Source organism: Phascolarctos cinereus, unplaced genomic scaffold, assembly GCF_003287225.1.
Source record: "Phascolarctos cinereus isolate Bilbo 61053 unplaced genomic scaffold, phaCin_HiC Scaffold_5;HRSCAF=322, whole genome shotgun sequence".
Lineage (NCBI taxonomy): Eukaryota > Metazoa > Chordata > Mammalia > Diprotodontia > Phascolarctidae > Phascolarctos > Phascolarctos cinereus.
In genome coordinates, this window is record NW_027555958.1 from 280,853,238 (window position 1) to 280,876,086 (window position 22,849).

Genomic DNA, 22,849 nt, shown 5'->3' on the forward strand with positions numbered 1-22,849 from the left:
TTTATTTTTTTGAATGTTAGCTACATTTAGAGTAATTATATTTTCCAAAGTATGGGTAAGATAGCATATTAATCAGAAACTGAAATTTCTATATTTCCATCATATCTTTACCACTCCCTTGGAAAGAGCCAAAAACTTTACAAGATTAACAACCAGATGAACATCGTATTCATTGTAGATTGCTTAAATAGACAATTTAAACCATAAAATACACTAAGGATATTGTTTCTAATATAATTGTACACATTATTGGTTCAGCATACCAAGTATCTTTGCTTGTATAGACATTGACAAGTTCACCTTGTCATAATTATTCAACAAAGGTATATTAAGAACCTCAGGTTATAACATCAGAGCCTTAAAGTTATAGGAAAATTTAGAAACCATCTAGTCCAACTCTGATTTCCCAGATGTGGAAGCCAAGGCACAGATAAGTTACATGTCCAAAGTCCTCAAGTAGTAAGTGATCAGACTTGGGGCAATGCTTTGTGACTCTAAAGAGGGTTTTTTTTTTTTTCCTCCACTATGCAGACTAGATTTGACCAGAACTACACAAATAAATTAGATGTTATCTCACCATATTATGCTGAATACTTCACTTCACAGTGGCTTTGTTGATCAAGGATGAGTTTTGAGGGACACTGTTGCTATTGTTACCTTTGCCGTACTTGTATAGGCATCCATCAGCAAAATATCACATTGACTCTGAGCAGAGATGAATAATATCAATGTGTAGATAAAGAAAGAAGGAGACCATTGAATGTAATCAACAAAAAATAAAACAGAATGTTGAAAGGAAGAAAAACATCTGAAACTTTACTTGCTTTAACCAAAGAAATACACCCAGTTTTTTAAAGAATAAATAGAAGAAAAATGCTTGATAATGGAGTGTTAGAAGTTAAAAACTGGCAAGTCTTATAACTTCATCTGCAAGTCAGGTAGAGGGCAAGCAAAATCTTAATTTTCCTGTGCATTCCAGAGAGTACATTGAAGTATGAGATAGGATTTGACCTTTGCTGGCTATGCTTTGATGGAAATACATTCATATATGCCTACTGATGCATATACATTACTAGATATGAAACTTTGGTTTGCATGAGATTATTTGGAGACCATTCAACCAGTACCCACTTAGTAATATAAGTGGCCTTGAAGGCATGTAAAGAAAAACAGGATGGATTATTGAAGCTATACTTGGAAAAAGATCAACAAGAATAAATGCAAGGATGGCATCTAAGAGCTATGTGCAGACTTACAAACACAGAGCTTTTATTTATTGATTCGCTTTAAATAAAATAAATAGAACACAGCAATTTTGTATTTTTATCCAAGGAGAAAAAAAAAAGATGATTTAAAAGAAAAAGAAAACTGTGAATTATTGACTTCATTTCTTATATTGAAGTTCAGTTAGTTCACACCATCATTTTTTCCCCCTAATCTTTGGTGTTCTATATTCAATATGAATGAATTAGGGTTTGAGTCACTCAGTGATTATAACTGTATGCTAATTTATGCAATGGTGGCTAAAGAAGCCAGTTACATAATTTCAAAATAGCAAAAGATATAGGTAACTCAGGTTTCAATTCTGGATTATTTTCTATAAGGCTCTCATAATTGATGAGATGATGAGAAGAATTATATTTGAGTTCTTAATAGATGAATGAGGTGTGGACTGCCTTCAAGAATTTTGGTGAAGAGGAAGAAATCTTCATTCTTGGTTTGTAAGTGGACTTTGAGGTTCCAGACTTTCTAGAAGAGAAGGTGGAGGCGGGGAGGCTTTGGGATCATGTATGGGATATGTAATTGAAGTAAGTGGCTAACCTGATTTCCAGCTTGCTTCTCTAGAAATTTGAGGAAATTTAACTTTAATGAGACGATGGATTCTCTTTTGGTTGAGTTAGATCTCAAGCCATTGTCATTTAAAAAGTTCATTTATTTGCAAGGATTTTGTGTATTTTCTGGCATATCGTAATTAGTGGAAATATAACTTTCTATTTTCTTCTTTCTTATATAGTCCATGATCTAACTTGTATTTTTATATTCTGGGGTACTGCTTTTTCTTTCTCTGGGTACGAAATGCCGTCTTTTCAAGGATCTCATAGCTAGCTCAGATTGGATACTTACCTGTACTTTTTCAGGATATTCAAAGTGTTCCTGGGTAAAGTCTGATTTCTGCCTATCTGGTCTAAATTTAGCAAGTTTCTGACTCACTTTGAGTTTGACTAACACAAATATAAGTTTCCTATGGTTAGAGTTCCAGTAGACTAGAAATGGGTCCAGTTCCTATAAGCTAATTTGAAGGCCTTGCACGTTTAGAACAACTTTGTTTAAGTTGTTTGTGCTGGTTACTCAATTGCAGTCCTTAGACCTGTCTATTTATGTGATCCAGCTTCAGAGATAGCGCTACATCATTATTTCTCATTCCTACTCCTGCTGCTTCATCAGTATTCAGCCTCAGTTCAGGTATGAGCTGTATCCATAAGCACTCCTTGTAGCAGAACATAGCCATAGGCCAACACTTTGCCTGGCTGTAGATGCCCTCTTTATTCCATGTTTCACATGCAGCCCAAATCAGGGGTCAGAACAAAACAACTATCAGCTGCGCTTTTGTTCCCTCCCCTTACAAGATTTATAGGGAAAGGTTTAGTGCCTGTGAGAGCTGTGACCACTCCTTGATTTGGAATGCAGACACATCAGCTGGGCATCTAGTCATGATTCTCTGCCTTAGTCCAAACTCGATCTACAACTAAACTCTGCGGGTCAGAGACACAGCTGCTAGGTCACTCTACTTTCTGCTACCTGGGTTGAAAACCTGATTTACTATGCTTTTTCCTTGGATTTCCACTACTCAGTGTGGTTCTTTCTGTGACCTTTGCTGGAATAGTTGTATAGAAGAGGTAGGCTACACTGCTTTATCTTATTCTACCAACAATCCTTTTTAATATTGATTTATAGATACAATGAGTACCTAAGCATACTTCAGAAAGAAAATAAAATTCGCTAATTTTCTCAAGAATATATAGATCATGGGGCAGGTAAGAGCACCGGCCCTGGATTCAGGAGGACCTGAGTTCAAATCTGGCCTCAAACACATAACACTTACTAGCTGTGTGACCCTGGGAAAGTCACTTAACCACATTGCCTAGCCAAATATATTTGTGTGTGTGTGTGTATGTATGTATGTATGTATGTATGTATGTATGTATCTATCTATCTATATGTCTATATCTATATCTATATCTATATCTATATCTATATCTATATCTATATCTATATCTATATCTATATCTATACCTATATCTATATCTATATCTATATCTATATCTATATCTATATCTATATCTGTGTCTGTGTCTGTGTCTGTGTCTGTGTCTATGTCTATGTCTATGTCTATATCTATATCTATATCTATATATCACACAAAAGTCATGTGATTTTTTAAAAGATCCAGACCAGAGAATATTAGGCCTGGAATGAATGAATGAAGCATTTATTAAGCACTTATTATGTGATGGGTTTTATGTTAAACACAAGGAAAAAAATACAAGAAAGCAAGATAAGCTTTGCCCTGACAGAAGTTATGTTCTAATAAGGAAAGACAACATATGTGGGAGACCTAGAGTTGGAAGGCAATGGTGAGGGGGTTGAGAATATTTGTGTAGCAGCAGGGTAAGTGGCATGATGGCTGAGTTTTGGACAAGATAAAGTGAAATTTCAATCATCATAACCCAGGGTCTCATGGTTGAGATTCTGAGTTCTGGTAGGAAAGCCAAAGTGCAGAAGATATGATTTAGAGATTATTGCTGGGAGGGAAACTTATGCATCATCTTGTTCAGCTCTTACATTTCATAAGTGAAGAAAACAAGGCCCAGAAAAGCTAAGTAATTAGCCCAGAGTCTGAATAAAGCATCCGAATATTGCAAACAAGGTTTGAAATTTGTATCCCATGACGTTTTAAAACTGTGTTTCTTGTGTTTTGCTGTGTAGGGAGGTAGAGAAGCCATCCTACCTACCACATATAAAGTACCATGCTGGGCATTTTGCATACAAGACAATAACAACAAAAAAATGTGGAGTTCTTGCCCGCAGACATCTGACATTCTACTGGAAGAGATTGGTGCACTTATTTTTTTAAACTGACTTTTTAAATTTCCATTATTGTAATTAACTGCATGTTGAGCTCCAAACATTTGCCTTTCAGATATGTGTATGCTTTTGCACCCTCTTATATTTTTCCTTTCTACCAAGCAAATACTAGAAGGTAATGATTTAAAGGGTGAAGAAAAAATATACACACATACGTATGTACATATGTAAATATACATGCATATTCATACATACCTATATATTACTACTCACAATAGTATTATATAGGATATAATAATAGAACCACAATGACAGTACATATCATATATAATATATAGTACTATTTTCATGACAGTGTGTGTCATGTAATATGTTATGTTATATTATAGATAGTAGATGTAATATTCTAACTACCCTACCCACCTACCTACCTACTTATAATACTACCAATAGGAGTTTTCAGAATTTAGATATTCCAGATTATTTGAAAGAAAGTAGGAATGTAGTCCTCCTCCTAAGTTCAAATCTGGTCTTAGACACTTACTAGCTATGTAACCCAGGTCAAGTAACTTAACCCTGTTTGCCTCAGTTTCATCTGTAAAATGAACTGGAAAAGGAAATAGCAAACCACTCCAATATCTTTGCTAATAAAACCCAAAATGGGATTACAAAGAGTCAGATATGGTTGAAAAGTAGCTAACCACACAGACAAACATATAGTTCCTGAATATCAGTCAAATCTGCAAAAGTATCTTTATTTCTGTTTGGTGCAGCAAATCAAATATGAAAAGAGAAGCTATTACTTTATGACAATTCCAAAGAGTATCTCTAACATGATTACTTTTTGTCATCTTTACTTTTCCACTTTAATCTCTCGCTCCTGAGTTTTTTAAAAGGAAAAAAGAAAGAGGTAATAGTAAATAAAATCAATGAACTGTTGCAGGATGATATTATGTGTGTGGGTCACAATGCGGCTTTCCAGAACTACATAGTATCCCTTAAATGGGTTCATGGTAGTAAAATAGCATGGGGTATCTCTACATCAATCCACTGGGAAAAACTGGAGCCAGACATTTGAATTATCCACGGCCAAGGCCACTATTTATGTTTCTGCATGGAGAATTAATAACTGTATCAATCTTCTGCCAACAGGCCTCCTGAAACAGTGAATACAAGGACAAAAAAGACCTAAAGGAGGGATGTCTTTTCTGTCTTTCCTTTAAGTTCTTTCTTTTGTGTGTGTGGAAATTATTTTTCCTTCAATGTTTTTTTCTCATTTCCACCCCCCTTCTATCCCCTCCACACATATTAATTATGTCTTTGAGCATTCTTGGCTTTCCTGCACTTTGTCCCCTTGAAAATGATGCCTCAAAGCATGGACAGTCTGTTGTATAGTAGAATTGGCTACCTTTGCATACCTTCTGTTCAAAAGATTAGTCAGTGACCTTAAAGTGTCAAAGTCCCTTAAATGATTTCAATTTCAAGGAAAGGAAATAAAAAAGGGGGAGGGGGAGGAAATTACATTCAGGAGAGATTCTTAATGCCAGCAAAATAAGACAGAGGAATAAAAAAGTAATTTTAACATCTCTGAGCTGATAAGGTGATTGCAGATTAATACAAAAGTAGCCATGGTTGGAGGTGTTTATCTGAAAAGAATGGGCAACTTACCTTCTTTCATCTCAGCCTTTTAGTGTGTATAGCATTCTTTCCCAACTCCTCCCTTCATTTAAAATTTTCTTGGAACTTCCACTTCACTCCATGGGTGTTGAGTGCATGGAGGGTGATTTCCCTAAACCTCCTCAAAGAAGTGAAACACTTGAAAAGGGTACATTAATTTATTCTCTTCCTTTTGCCACGATAAGAAAGTGCCGATTGCTATAAATGTTATTGGACATATAGGTCTTTTCCCTCTGTTTTTACCTTAAATGGTGTATATGTCTTATTGTAGAACTACTTGTTGAAAAGGTTATATAGAGTATGCACCTTTGGCAATAGTTACAAATTGCTTTCCAGAATAATTAGTCCAACTCACAATTTTACCACTCACGCATTAGTGTGCTTGATTTCCCACAGGCAACAATAATCTTTCTTTGTTGTTGTTTTTTTTAGGTTATCTTTGCCAATCTGAGTATTATGAAGTAGAGCCTGAGTTGTTTTAATTTTCATTTCTCTTGTTAATAAAAACAATTCACATTATTTTTGATATGATTGATTATAGTGTTCATTTTTTTTTAATGAGAGTTGCCTGTCAATATATTTTGGTCAATTATTTTTGGAAACCATCTATTGTTCTCATATACATGGTGTTCAAAAGACTTAGTGCAATTTAAAGCTTAAAAAACTGCACTAAAACTACTGACATACAATCTGTCTGTATCAAATCCCTATATATCTTAAGTAAAATAATTTTATTATGGAAATTTGCTGCAATTTCCACCCAGTTATTCATTTCCTTTTTAATTTTAACTTTATTGGTTTTGATTATACAATAGCTTTTCAATTTTGTGTAATCAGTAATCTGCCCCTCCCCCCTGAAATCCCTCTGCTATTAATTTCTTTATCCTTTGATTGGTCAATAATTTTTCTCTACACATTTGTAAAAGATATGTCCTGATCTGCTTCTTTAATTTGTTTAGAATATTGACTTTTTTTATATCTAGGTCATGTGTCCATTTGTATCTTATTATGGCATATGATACAAGATGTTGTTTTATCTAAGTCTAATCTCTGCCAGATTGCTATCCAGTTTTCCCAGAAATTTTTGATGAATAGTGTGATCCCTTACTTCAGAAGGTATGAACCTTGACTTTATCAAAGATTTTGGATTGAGTTCTGGATCTTGAATGCTTAATCTGTTTTCCTGATCTATTAAACTTTTTATTTATCTCACATTTGTATGTCTCCCTCCTTTCCATTTTATTTATTATTTCCTTTGAGATTCTTGATTTTTATTCCTCCAAATGATTTTATATCATTTTTTCGAGTTGTATAAAGTTGGTAGGGTGATTGTTATAGGACTGAAGATGAAATTAATTTAGACAGTGCTGTCATTTTTATTATACTATCATTGCCCACCATTAGTGGTCATTAGTAGGGGACACCATTAGTGTCACCAATCATTTGAGTATGTCTTTCTTTAACTTGTACTAGTTGTATTCATATAATTCCTTGGTTTGTCTTTGTAGGTCAACTATCAAATATTTTATACATTCTATAGTTCCTTCAAATAGAATGTTTTTTCCTATCTTTGTTTTTTCCTGAAGGCTTTTGTCATAATATACAGAAAGGCTAATTATTTGTTTGGATTTATCCTGAAATTTTGTGGAAATTACCGATTTTATTTATTTTAGTTGATTTTTTTTTATTAATTTGAGTTGAATCTTTAGAATTTCCCAAGTAAAAAAAAAATCATTTTATCAGCAAAAAGGAAATGACAACTGTGTTTCTAATTTGCTTATGCATATTCATTCAATTTCCTTTTCCTGTTTAAGTGTTACAGGTAGCATTTTTAGAAATATATGCAATAATAGCCATAGAAAAATAAGCAACCTTGCTTTACTTCATTCTTATTAGAAAACTATCAAGTATTTCTTCATAAAGATTTCATTTTTGGTTTTATGTACACGAATTAGAATATTATATGAAATCAATTTGCTTCCTTTTAACCAAAATGCTATATTTTGTCAAATACTTTTTATATTTTGATACAACTATGTTATTTTATATAACCAGTCCCCAATATGGTAACTACTTTGGATGTCCATATCCTAACATACAACCAAGAGATTGTCATTGTTTTATTTATTAATATAGTATGATATGTTTATATTTTTCTTAGTATTGAAGAAAATCTATGCTCTTGGAATAAATACAAACCATTCATCTCTTTAGCATATTAGTATAGCCAAATATATATTTCTTCCTTTTTCTGATATCAAGTTCATATCTATTCACTGAAAAGAATTTAGTAATTGCCTCTATTTTTTTCTAATCTCATAAACTCCTTATGAATATTAGAAACTTGAATGTTAAAATTTACTTTTAAATGCATCTGACAGTTTAAAATACTTCTTTAAGAGTTCATTTATGATCCATTCAGTTTTTAAATCTGTATTATTTAAATTGTTTATTTTTTTCTGTTAATCTATATATTTTATGTTTTCACAAAATTTGGCAGTTTTATTTGTTAGGTTTTTTTTTTGGTATATAAGTAGACAAAATTATTTAAAATTAATTCCTTTCAGCCAGTACTCAACATGGCAACTACCTTGGATGTCCACATCCTAACACGTAACCAAGGGATTATCATGTTTTACTTGGAGGTTAAAGCATTTATCCTGGATATTTGGGATTGCTCAGGACCATTAGGCACACATATAGAACTAAATGACAAAGTGAAGGAGAAGTTTGACCACTCACAGCTCAGAATACAGGAACTTGAACATAAGGCTAAAGAACAGGATTAAGAATCTGGGAAACAAGTTTTGCTCAAGGAACTTGAGAATCACTAAAAGCAGATGCTCAGCAATCAGACTGCATGGAGGAAAACAAATCTTGCTTTTAAAATTGCAATTGGCAATTTAGGAAAAGTGGAACTTCTTTAAGGATGTGACATGAAACAGGGAAAAATTACTAAGGACACCCTGGCACAGACTTCCAGCCCCATCTCAGAACCTTGAGGGACATCAGCAGAATGATGTTCCAGCAGGTTTGCCAGAGTGAGGAAGGCATGCTAATTTTAGCAAATTTCTTCTTAAACTATCTTGCATGTGAGTATAAGAGTTTGTCTATAGGAACTACCCAATTCGGATGAAAGTTCATCACAAAATATAACTGCAGAAAACTGACAGACAAGCTGCTTATTTTTTTGCTCTTGCTCTCTTTCTTGCTATTGTACTTTTTATCCTGAAAAAGAGGCTTTTTCCATTTTTGTGGGATTTATAGACCATGTTTTCTTTTGACAACCAGTTGTGAGCCCTCTGTTTTTCTGCATTCAGCCAGTGCTGCCAGCTCAAACTGCAAGGATGTCAGGTTTATTTATTCAAATTGTTCAGTGTCTCAAATGGAAATGCCCTGGGTTTTGCCAGCTTTCTTTCATAAGGGGTAGAGAAGATTTGAAAGGAAATGTTGGCTTGGGAAGCTTCCATAGGCATGGAAAGTCTGAGATCCCCAAACCCATAATCTGCTATCACTACACAGTTTATGAGTCCCAGTATATGTTTTGGGGCTGCCTTCTTGTATTTGACAGATATCTCTACTTTCTTCCCTCTGCCCCTCTTAGAATGCCTTGAGTTCTAGATCGAAGAGAACTAAAACAACAACAAAAAAATAAGTGGGAATAAAGACTATAAATATTTATCCATTCCTACCTAATAATTTTGATAGTATTATTAGTAGTATTACTTATGCAATCTTATTGCATAAAATGTCCTTATGGGACTATGCAAGCTATTTGCCTTTATACTGAACTTCTTCTAAGTTCACTTCATGAACGTTTAGAAAGATTCCTTTTTTAAAGTTGCCCTGATGAGAGGGTATACCAGACCAGGCTAGGCCAAGGATATGAAGAACAGATCAATAGTCTGTCCTGCTCTACAAACCTATCACCTGAAAGTTTCAAAGCTTAATATAACCAGAAAAAGCAAGATGGAGCTAGGAAGTCACAAAGTATTCAAGTCCTGCTGGTCCCAAGTTCCATAAACAGCAAGGGGATTGGGAGCTGGGCAAAAATAGCTCTGAAGGGGGGGCAAAGCCAAGATGGTGGAGTGAAAGCAGTGACTTGCTTGATCTCTCCCCCAAACTCCTCCAAATACCCATAAAAAATGGCTCTAAACAAATTCTAAAGCAGGAGAACCCACAAAAAGACAGAGTAAAACAAATTTCCAGCCCAAGACAGCCTGGATGGTTGATCTGAAAGACTTATTGCCCCAGGCGGGGAGAGGAGCTCAGTTTAGCGTGGGCGCACAGGCTGCAGCGAACTGGAGCAGGCCTCAGAGGACTAAATCACAGGCAGCTGTGGCGGTTTCCAGACTCCTCAATCCACTAATGCCAAAGACAACTTAGAAGGTCAGTGGGAAAACTCTGTTTTTTCGGTGACAGAAGAGCTAGGTCAGAGCCAGTTCCAGAGTGCAGAGTGCATGGCACCAGGGCGGTGGCTGTGTCCTGAGCTTCTGGCCCACCGACTGAGGAGGAATCAAGTGGCTGATCAGAGGGGGACTGCAGGGATCTCTTTGCTAGTGCTGAAGCAGGAATCTCTTGCTTTGCCCGTGCTTGGATCTGAGTCACAGTTCTGGATGGCGATTTTGGGGTGAGGAGGAGTGCTGGCATGGTGGAGCTTGTAGTGGCAGTAGAGAGAAAACCCTCCTCACAGCTCCAAGAGAGAAAAGACTGCTTGTGGCTGGTCACTCAAAGACCAGAGCACAGGCCAGGAAAACAGAAAACACCTCCACCCTTATCATACCACCTTGGAAGAACTGAAAATTTACTGGTCCCTAGAAGTACCCCTGAAAACAGCTATACAAACCTCCAAAGCTTGGGACAGTACATTCTCCACATTGGAAGCAGACTTTACCTTAACAAAGAGTTTAAAACTCAAGTAGTTGGCTGGGATCATGAGCAAACCTCGCAAAAAGAGTCAGACTATATTATCTTACTTTGGTGACAAAGAAGATCAAAACATACAACCAGAAGAAGACAACAAAGTCAAAGCTCCCACATCCAAAGCCTCTAAGAAAAACATGAATCTGTTCTAGGCCTTGGAAGTGCTCAAAAAGGATTTTGAGAAGGAAGTAAGAGAAGTAGAGGAAAAACTGGGAACAGAAATAAAAGCGATGCAAGAAAATCATGAAAAACAAGTCAACAGACTGCTAAAGGAGACCCAAGAAAATACTGAAGAAAATAACACCTTAAAAAATAGCCTAACCCAAATGGCAAAAGAGGTCCAAAAAGCCAATGAGGAGAAGAATGCCCTAAAAAGAAAAATTGGCCAAATGGAAAAGGAAGTCCAAAAGATTACTGAAGAAAATACTTCCTTAAAAATTAGAATAGAGCAATTGGAAGATAGTGACTTTATGAGAAATCATGACACAGTAGAACAAATCCAAAAGAATGAAAAATTAGAAAACAATGTGAAATATCTCATTGGAAAAACAACTGACCTGGAAAATAGATCCAGGAGAGAGAATTTAAAAATTATTGGACTATCTGAAAGCCATGATCAAAAAAAGAGCCTAGACATCATCTTTCAAGAAATTATCAAGGAAAACTGCCCTGATATTTTAGAAGCAGAGGGCAAAATAGAAACTGGAAGAATCCACCAGTATCCTCCTGAAAGAGATCCCCAAAGGAAAACTCCTAGGAATATTGTAGCCAAATTCCAGAGTTCCCAGGTCAAGGAGAAAATATTGCAAGCAGCCAGAAAGAAACAATTCAAGTATGGTGGAAACACAATCAGGATAACACAAGATTTAGCAGCTTCTACATTAAGGACCCAGGGCAGGGAATGTAATATTCTGGAGGGCAAAGGAGATAGGATTACAATCAAGAATCACCTACCCAGCAAAACTGAATATAATCCTTCAGGGGAAAAAATGGTCATTCAGTGAAATAGAGGACTTTCAAGCATTCTTGATGAAAAGACCAGAGCTGAATAGAAAATTTGACTTTCAAATACAAGACTCAAGTGGAACATGAAGAGTAAACAGGAAAGAAAAATCATAAAAGACTTATTAAGACTGAACTGTTTACATTCCTGCATGGAAAGGTGATATTTATAACTCATAAGACCTTTGTCAGTATTAGGTTAGTGGGAGGGGAAAAATTATGTGGATGTATAGATAGATAGATAGATAGATAGATAGATAGATAGATAGATAGATAATAGATAGAGATAGATAGATGGCACAGGGTGAGTTGAAGATGAAGGGGTGATATCTGGAGAATAAAATTAATGGGTGAGAGAGGATTATACTAGGAGAAGGAGAAAGGGAGAGGTAGAATGGGGTACATTATCTCGCACAAAACAGACAAGAAAAGGTTCTTAAAGTGGAGGGGAAATGGGAAGGTGAGAAGAAATGAGGGAATCTTATGCTCATAGGATTTGGCTTAAGGAGGGAATAACATACACACTCAATTGGGTAAGGAAATCTGTCTTACCCTACAGGAAAATAGGGGAGGAAGGGGACAAGAAAGCTGGGGGATGATAGAGATAAGGGCAGATTGGGAAAGGGCTAATCAGAAGGAAGTACTTCTGAAGAAGGAAAGGGTCAAAAGAAAGAGTAGAATAAATGGGGGGGGCAGGATAAGATTAAGGGAAATAGAGCTAGTTTTTTACCACATGCCTACTATGGAAGTGTTTTGCATAACTACACATGTATGGCCTGTATTGAATTGCTTGACTTTTCAATGAGGGTGGGTGTGGTGGGAGGAAGGGAGAAACTTTGGAACTCCAAGTTTTAAAAACACAATAAAAAAATTAATTAATTAATTAATTAAAAAAAAAAGAAAAGAAAAGAATAGGTTTGAAAGTGCCAAAGTCTTCTTGTCTTACAAATTTTGCTGGCTTGTTTCTCCCTAGCTCTCTCAATACCAGCCTTCCCAACTGTTTATAGCCTCAGGCTCAGAAATGAGGCTGAATGGAGCCTATACACACATCCCCCTAAACCACTGTTGCCATCTCTAGGACTGCCTGGCATCTGTAGCATCTCAAAGTAAAAATAGCCAAGGGGGCTCCAGAGCAGGCTAGGCCAAGGCAGCAAAAGAATTGTTTAAGTGTATGAAGTAAATAAAATACATCAGAGTTTTGGCATTAGAAGTTACAAGGCATTCTTTGAAGAAGCTATGGGATAGTGGTTTTTCCCTGAAACTTGGACAAAACTGAAATGTTACAGAAATGTAAGTCATTAGCATCATCATTAGACTCAGTTGTCAAATCATATGTAGCTTCTATGGCAAATTCTATAAAAATTATTGTTGATAAAATTTGCTTTTGGCTCCATAAACAACATAGCATCCATTATGAGAGTTATTATATCTCAGTCAATTATTCATTACTCATTCATTATGTTCTAGTGAGAGAGAGAGAAGCATTTCTTGAAAAAATATATATATACACACAGACATGCATATCCTGCCAACACATGCATGCGCGCACACACAGACACACACACACACACACACACACACACACACACACACATTGTATACACCTAATAGCCTTGCTGCTTGGGCCAGCAGGGGTGGCTGAGCTCAGGAATAGAGGATCCCTTGTTGATTGTCAAGAAGAAAAGGGTGTCTTTATAAATTTTTCAAAGAATGGGGAAAAGGTGTATATGTAAACTTTCCTTATACACTATGTGTATATGTATATATGTATACATTTATATGTTTGTGTAAAAACACATATAATACACACACACACACACACACACACACACACACACACACACACACACATATATATATATACCCACCTTTCATATGTTAACTTTATAGTAAATGGCATAAAGGCATGATAGATTCGTACGTGACAGGAATTTTTTAAATGATTGAATAAGATACAATACTTAATCACCCACAGTTTGTATCTATCTATCTAGAACATGTAATACATTTTCAGGTATACTCTCCACTAAAATCTTCTTTTCTCATGGCATGGAGTGACCTGGGCCATGCCAGGGGAACACAAGCTTTCCTATCAAACTGGAAAGACATTGACTGTAGGTCCAGTCTCACTAAACACATTGCTAGAAGGCTGGCCAACAAGTAATGAATTGTCCTTCCAGCCACAGCAACTATTTAAGATCCTCTCAGGCATGGAGGGATTGTGATTCATCTGTGTTGTTAAAGAACGTTCCTCTGCACCACCTAATATTGATGATGTCACAGATTCTTTGGAGAAATCACTTAAGCTGTTTGAGCCTCAGTTTCTTCATCTGTAAAAGGAGGATAATTACATTTATATTTTCTATCTCACTACAGAGTAGCTATGAGAATGAGTTACCTTTAAGTCCTACGAGAGCACTTACTCTTGAAATAAACACAACACACATACATACATATATAGTTTTAATTTTGTTTTTCTTGTTTTCGAGATGGGAGAGGAAGTGAGGAGAAGAAGAAAAATAAGTGCTTGACTATTGAAATGAAATAAAAGTTAAAATAATGCACACTTAATATGGGAATGTACACACATAATTTATACATATAATATAAACACAATTGAAAGCTTAGAACTGAAGTATAGATGGAAAATTCTCACTCTGATTCCTGCTGTAAACATAGCAGAAAGACACCAAATAAGGACTTTGTATTCTTAAAGTTTTCTTACCTACTTAACTTGTTAATATCCTAGAAATCTAGAAGTGTTTATGTTTCATATTTCCTATTCTTATTTTCTTTACATTACACAAAATGACATTTAGGTTCTTTGGGAACTGAACCTTATTTTCAATGAAAGCCACTGATGTTATCGTAACTTAAACTTTGTTCACAGGTTGAGTTAGGTATCAAATTTAAAATCAGTTTCCCAATTATGGACAGTGCTAGCCCAACTCCATACACATTCTGTAGTGGGCAGTGTTTCACACCCACTTATTCTATAACACTGTGCAAAGTAAGATACACAGTCAAGTCTTGGAACTGGAAGGTGTTTAGGGATCAAATATTTCAACATCTTCATTTTCCAGAAAATATTGCATAAAGGTTAATATTTAATGGAATAGTATTGTGCTGTAAGAAATGACAGCTATGATGTCTACAGAGAAGTATGAAAAGACTTACATGAACTAATGCAAAATACAGTAAAGAGAGGTAAGAAAACAAAACTAAATAATTACAGCAATGGAAATTGGATAATAATTACAAGATAATTAAAAATTAATGTTGCAAAATTACAAACAGCAAGCTTGGCTTCAAAGAAGAGATATAAGAAGACATCTCAACTTCTTTTAAGGGGACAGGATAGTTCCAGGTGCAGAATATTGTACATAATGTCATTTGTCAATGTACTAATGAGTTTTCTTGAAATTTTATCTTCTAATTTTTTCTTTCTTTTCTAAAATTCTTTGTTATAAAGGATAGCCCTCTGTGAGTGGAGATCAAGAAGGATATAAAAGAATATCTAAATAATATAAAAAGAAAAGACAATGAAGAAAATCTATTTTAAGAAGAAAATCTTTGGGCTTTTCCCAAAGCCAGACTTTAAAAAAAAGTTCATCAAAGGCATGCTTAATATGTAATGTGATGAAGTATATTTTCATGGGGAACATGTAAACAGTGTTTCAAGACCTTGTTTATTCAATGACAAATTATATAAAATAATTGGCTACAAAGGGATATATGATATATTAAAAAATTTTTTAAGCTGTTAAGAAAAAATGTTAATTCATTTCTTTACATTTCATTCATTGCAATTTTTCCTTTATAGCTTACTTTAATATTTTCAATTTGGTTTTAATTTCCCTTTATAACAATCAGTTTAGCTGATGCTTTTTAATTTGTGTTTTAACATTTCTTATTTTAGCAACTGAAATGGTGTTTATTGTTTATCTTTTCACTGGTTTTCAGAATTCAGTAGGAATTTTTTTTTACTTGTTTCTTATCTGCTTTTAAATTATAATATCCTTCCCCACTCCCTTCTTAGACAACTCTGGAAGAATGAGCCTTTCATGTGGAAACTGGACAAAATTAAGAAAATGTCTAAATTCTGTGACCTTGTTTAGACTCCTTATATGAATATCTTAAATTCTCACCTCCTCCCATCCTCAGAGGGGAAGAAGTTTTGTACGGTCATGATGATCTGAAAAAAAATAGAGTTGGTTATAAATGCTGAATGAGGGGCACAAAATTGTTTGGACTACAGAAAGAAAAGAAAACTAATATTAGTATGGGTGTTTAAACACGCATACCTCACCCCACCCATCCAAAGCAACAAATATGAGAGAAGAGAATTGAACAGTCAAAGCCATTTCAATAAACAAGTACTTTCCAACAAAGCAGTCAATATTCTCTGAAGAAATAAAAGATATAAATATTCAAAAATCTTCTCAGAAACAACAATGAAATAAACTGTAGAAACTCCAGACTGGTTCAGAAATACAATCAAAGAAGTGAAAATTACAAAGGAATAAAGACAGAATTTAGAACTTAATAAACTTAACCTGATAAAAGAGTACTATTGATTTACTGAGAGAGTGAATGAAGTAGAGGGAAAGGGTTGGGGGAGAGAGAGAGAGAGAGAGAGAGAGAGAGAGAGAGAGAGAGAGAGAGTGAGAGAGAGAGAGAGACTTTCCATGTAATAGTAGATTCTGAAAATTATGACAGAATCATATTGCTAAAAATATAATGGAAAAAATGCCATAAAATTGGAAAAATACATTAGACTGAGTACTGCTACTGTGGAGACTGGGGTTAGTTGGTCACTTAAGTTTAAGAGTTCTGGGTTTTAGAGAGTGAAGCTGAACAGATAGTTATCTACACTAAATCCTGCATTAATATGGTAATTTTGTAGGATCTTCTGGGAGTCAAGGATCCACCAGATTGTCTAAGAAGGTGTGAATCTTTTTTTTTCCCTTTTTATTATTATTAATTTATTTATTTTTAGTTTTCAATATTCACTTCCACAAGATTCTGTGTTCCCAATTTTCTCCCCATCTTGCCACTCTTCACACACCCAAACAGCATGCATTCTGAATACACTTCCCCTAATCTGCCCTCCCTTCTAATCCTCCCCCCATTCTCTTTAACATTTGTTTTTAAAACTTTGGGTTCCAAATTTTCTCTCTTCCACTCTCCCCACCCACCCTCATTGAGAAAGCAAGAAACTTGATAGAAGTTATATACGTGTAGTCATGCACTGAAGTTCCATAGTAGTAATGTTGCAAAAAAAAAACCCCGAACTATATTTCCCTTCATCCTTTCCCTACCCTGTTTATTCTATTCTTTCCTTTCACCTTGTCCCTCCTCAGAAGCGTTTGCTTCTGATTACCCCCTCCCCCAATCTACCTTCCCTTCTATCATCACCCAGTTCTCTTATCTCTTTGCCCCTCTATTTTCCTGCAGAGTAAGTTAGATTCCCATACCCAACTGAATGTGTATGTTATTGCCTCCTTAAGCCAAATCCCATAAGAATAAGATTCACTCATTCTCTCTCACCTTCCCCCACTTCCCCTCCACTGCAAAGCTTTTTCTTATCTGTTTTGCCTGAGATAATTAACCCCATTCTACCTCTCCTTTTCTCCTTCTCTCAGTATAATCTTCTCTCACCGCTTAACCAGGTATCACCCCTTCACCCTTTCATCTTCCACTCACCTAGTGCCTCTATATCTATCTATCTGTCTATCTGTCTATCTATCTATCTATCTATCTATCTATCTATCTATCTATCTATCCATACACATAACTTCCCCCCCTCCAATTACTCTAGTACTGACAAAGGTCTCATGAGTTACAAATATTATCTTTCCATGTAGGAATGTAAATGGTTCAACTTAAAGGAGTACCTTATTGTTTCTCTTTCCTGTTTACCTTTCATACTTCTCTTGAGTATTGTATGTGCAAATCTCAATCTGATATAGGCTATACATACATATATATTCCTATTAAACATAAGAAAGAATTAGAACCAATAGGAAGAACCATCAAAAAGGGGAAACAAAAAAAATAGCAAATAGTATGCTTTGATGGTGCATTCAAACTCCATAGTTCTTTCTTTGGATGTGGATAGCATTTTCCATCATGAGACTTTTGGAGATGTCTCAGATCCTCGTATTGCTGAGAAGGGCAAAGTCTATCAATGTTAGTCATTGCATAACGTGGCTGTAACTGTGCACAACATTCTCCTGGTTCTACTCACTTCACTTAACATCAGTCCATACAAGTATTTCCAGGTTTTTCTGAAGTCCACCTGCTTATCATTTCTTATAGCACAATAGTATTCCATTACATTCATATACTGCAACTTGTTCAGCCATTCCCTAATAGATGGTCATCCTCTCAATTTGTCTAATCAATAGTGATTTAGCACATTATTTCATATGATTATAGATGGCTTTAATTTCTTCATTTGAGAACTGCCTATTCATATCCATTGACCATTTATCAATTGGGGAATGACTTGTATTCTTAGAAATTTGACTTAATTTTTTATATATTTTAAAATGAGGCCCATGTCAGAAAGACAGGTTGTAAAAAATTTCTCAGTTTTCTGCTTCCCTCCTAAACTTGATTGCATTGGGTTTGTGCAAAAATTTTTCAATTTAATATAATATAAATTATCCATTTCACATTTTGTAATATTCTCTATCTCCTGTTTTGTCATGCATTCTTCTGTTCTCCATGAATCTGACAAGTAAACTATTCCTTTCTCTCCCAGTTTGCTTATAGTTATCAGCCTCTATAGCTAAATCATGAACCCATTTTGACTTTATTTTGGTATATGGTGTGAGATTTTGTTCTATGCTTAGTTTCTGCCATACTCTTTTCCAGTTTTCCCAGCAGTTTTTGTCAAAGAGTGAGTTCTTATCCCAGAAGCTGGGGTCTGGGTTTATCAATTAGTGGATTTCCATAGTAATTGACTACTGCATCTTGCATAACTAACCTATTCCACAGACCCACCACTCTATCTCTTAATCCATACCAAGCAGTTTTGATGATTACTGCTTCATAATAAAATTTAAGATCTGGAATGGCTAAGCCACCTTCCCCTCATTTCTTTTCATTATTCTGGAACATGTGTTATTCCAAATGAGTCTTGTTATTTTTTCTAGCTCTATAAAGCAATTTTTCATTGTTTGATTAATATGACATTGAATAAGTAAATTAGCTTAGGTAGAATTGTCATTTTTATAGCCTACCCATGAGCAACCGATGTTTTTTCAATTATTTAGATCTGACTTTATTTGTGAGAAAAATGTTTTGTTACTGTGTTCATATAGTTCCTGGATTTGTTTCAGCAGGTAGCCTCCTAAATGTGTTATAATGTCTACAGTAACTTTAAATGGAACTTCTCTTTCTATCTCTTGCTGTTGGGCTTTGTTGATAATATATAGAAATGCCAATGATTTATGTGGGTTTATTTTATAGCCTGCAACTTTGCTCAAGTTGTTTTTATTTCAAGGAGTTTTTTTACATGATTCTCTAGGATTATTAAAGTATATCATCATATCATCTGCAACAAGTGATAACTACGTTTCTCTTTGACCTGTTATAATACCTTCAATTTCTTTTTCTTCCCTTATTGCTAAAGCTAATGTTTCCAGTATGATATTGAACAACAGTGATGATAATGGACATCCTTGTTTCACCCCTGATCTTAGTGGAAATGCTTCTAACTTGTCTCCATTATATATAATGCTTTTTGAACATTTTAGGTAGAAGCTATTTATTATTTTAAGGAAGATTCTATTTATACCTATGCTCTCTAGTGTTTTTAATAGGAATGGGTGTTGTATTTTGTCAAAAGAATTTTCTGCATCTATTGAGATGATCATGTGGTTTCTGTTAGTTTTGTTGTTATTATGAACAATTATGCTGATAGTTTTCCTGATATTGAATCAGCCCTGCATTCCTGGTATAAATCCTACCTGTTCATAGTGTTTTATTTTTGTGATAAGTTGCTTTAAGAAACAATTAACATGACAAATGTGGGAGAAACATGGGAAGTCTTACATGAAATGATGCCAAGTGAAGTAATCAAAGGCAGAAAAACAAATTGCAAAGTAATTAAAATACTGCAACTGAACAACACAAAACAACTACAATTAATGTTGCAAAATTGCTAGGAAATAGCTGTTCCCCAACAAAGAGATAGAAAAAGATGCATTTCTCTACTTTTTTTCCCTGAGCCTGAACATTGGGTGCTTGGCTTCTCTTCTCCTTTTACTAATTTTTTACACCTGAGAAAAGGTCCCTGAATAGCAATAATTAAAGGTGGTCTTCATTTCACAGTGAATATTTTAGAAATTTGAGAATTCCTGTGTAACTCGGTTGGACCTGAATACTAACTACAGTTTTCTCCAACTATGCCATTGGAAAGTAAAATCTTTGCAAGTAGGAATTGTTCCATTCCTTGTACTTCTGTCTCCACTATTCAGAACTATTCCTGTTACAGAGCAAGTGATTGATAAATACTTGATGATCTGTTAATTAATTAGAGAAAATTACTGTTTCCAGGTGTATGAGTTCAAACCACACCCACATTGAAAGGACATGAACTTGAAGGAATTGCTGAGTAGTGAAGAGGTAAAGTAAATGTGAAATGTTTGGTGAGTAGTCCCACTAATTTTTTTTAATATAAACACTTCTCTGGATACATTCCCTTCCACTCCCATCTGTGCTATCAAGTTCCCTTCCAAGAAGGACAGCAACAACTACTCGAAGATTTCTAAGGATGACTTTGTGGATGACCATTTTCATAACACCATAGCCCAGGGATGGGGAACATATGGCCTTGAGGCCACATGGAGCCTTCTAAGTCCTTGAATGTGGCCTTTTGAGTGAACTCAAGTTTTATAGAATTAATTCTTTTTTAAATGGCATTTCTTCTGTGAAGTTTGATTTCAGTCAAAGGGCCACAATTGAGGACCAAGAGGGCCACATGTGGCCTCCAGACTGCAGTTTCCCCAGCCCTCTCATAGCAGTAGAGCCCTCACCAGTGTACTTCCCTAAAGTAATAAGTAAGAAGATTTAGTTCTTTAGCAAAATGATTTACATAAGTAACATAGTAAGAACAATAATTTATCAAGTATTCTCTCCTCTCTCCCCCAAAAAAACCCCCCAACAAACTGCAGTTCAGTCTCCAAAAAATATACATGCAATCTATAGGGTGGGAATAGTGGTCACAAAATTATTGCATAGTAATAGTAAAGCGTATAGGTAGGGAACAGATACGGCCAAAGCAACTCAGAATTCAAGAAAGACAAAATCTCAGTGTCACTTTTTTTCCCTTTGGTGAATCCTCAAGTCATTTACTAGAGGGTATGGTATCAATGATGCCTAAGTTGTTCTGTTGTTCCAGCATCTTAACTGAAGGTTCAGTCTGCTTCTTGGCTGGATCAAGAAACTCACTTGACTGTTAAGCTGACTAGTCAGCTGCTGGCTGCAGGTGCTGCTGGATTTTATGAGGGTAGCTGCTCAGCCATTAGGCATGGATGCTTCTGGGCTGTATCATACAGTTCATTCAGACATTGAACACTACCAGGTAGGCAACCCTGCTATAGGGCTCTGTATAGGTCATGGCATCTTTCCTGCATCCTTCCTCACATACTTAATTCTGAGGTTTGTCACCTCCAAGAGTGTGGAGAAGTCAAGTCTTTTTCTCCTATTGGGTAATCTTTTTTCCCAAGGAATGGTTTCCCTCATTTTTTGAACCCATTTTTACTTAAGATGTTAGCCATGTTTGCTTCTTAGTTTCTTACTGAGTCTTCTGCAGGTGAGTGTCTGGTAACAAAGATATCAAAGAAGTCCATGCTTTAGGTTTGAATTAGTTCATTTTCCTGTTTGCATATTCATATCCAATTGAACTATTTGATTCAAAAACTGTCTGTTTTGGCACTAAAGACACAGAACATACATTTTTTTTGGAAAGTGCCTCCCACATTTTCCACCTTGATTTTAACTAGAGTTCTGTCTTTAGCCCCTGTCATTGCTCCCATCACTACCTACCTTGGATTATACTTACCTATATATTTGATGTATCTCCACCCTTGTTCACACTTCACTTCCCCCATCCCTTCCTCATCTCAACAGATTCTAAAGTTTCTTGAGAGCAGGACACATTTCCTGTTTGTTTTTTTAATCCCTTTTCACAATGCCTAGCACAGTGTATGTGCTTATTTAATATATATTTACATATATATATAAATATACAAAAAAGGTTTATGAATATAACTGAAAACTGAGAGAATAAAAATGCATAAAACCTTATTTACATATATATGTCTGTGTGTGTGTGTGTGTGTGTGTGTGTGTATAGTGAATAGAGCACTGGGCCTAGGGTCAGGAAGACCTAAGCTTAAATCCAACTTCAGATACTTAACTAGCTATGACTTTGAGCAAATTGCTTAAACTCTCTTTGCCTCAGTTCCCTCAGCTATAAAATGGGGATAATAACAACACTTACTTTCCAGGGTTATTGTGAGGATCAAATGAGCTATTTGTAAAGAACTTAGCTCAATTCCTAGCAAATAGCAAGCACTATATAAATGTTGGCAACTTATTAATATTATCATCACTATCATCATCATCATCATCATCATCATCATCATCATCATTATTGTATCAATATAGGAAACTTGGTTTGAAAACTGCCTCTATTCAGACAAATAACTAACTCATTCACTCATCTGTATCTTTTATCTTAAAGTCTCTGAGAGTTGCCTAAGACATCAATATGTTAATTGACTTACCTATGTATTTGTCAGAAAAATGTCTAGACATGAATGCTCCTAATCCTAAGGTTGACCCTTTATTCACTAATCCATACTGCCTCCTCTTGTATATAATAAGTATTGATAAAACTTTGTGGGAGTACCTTCTCATGGCATACAAACAAAGATTATACTACTAAGTTTTATTGAATGGGAAAAGTAACTACTGAAAAATCTCTTCATGGCCTAATAAGTCAAAATGCATTAGATTAGCTGAGAAACACACAGACATGTGCACATGGGTTACTTATGAGTCTTTCAAGTGGTGCCAAATACATTTCTTTTTTTCGTTATTTAATATTTAATTTTTCCAATTACATGTAAAAACAATTTTAACA

At 35.2% G+C, this 22,849-nt stretch overlaps 1 pseudogene; it reads left to right on the forward strand.

The window, feature by feature from the left end:
- Positions 1-8,342: 8,342 nt before the first annotated feature.
- Positions 8,343-9,030, forward strand: LOC110219295 (vesicle transport protein SEC20-like; annotated as a pseudogene).
- Positions 9,031-22,849: the final 13,819 nt, after the last annotated feature.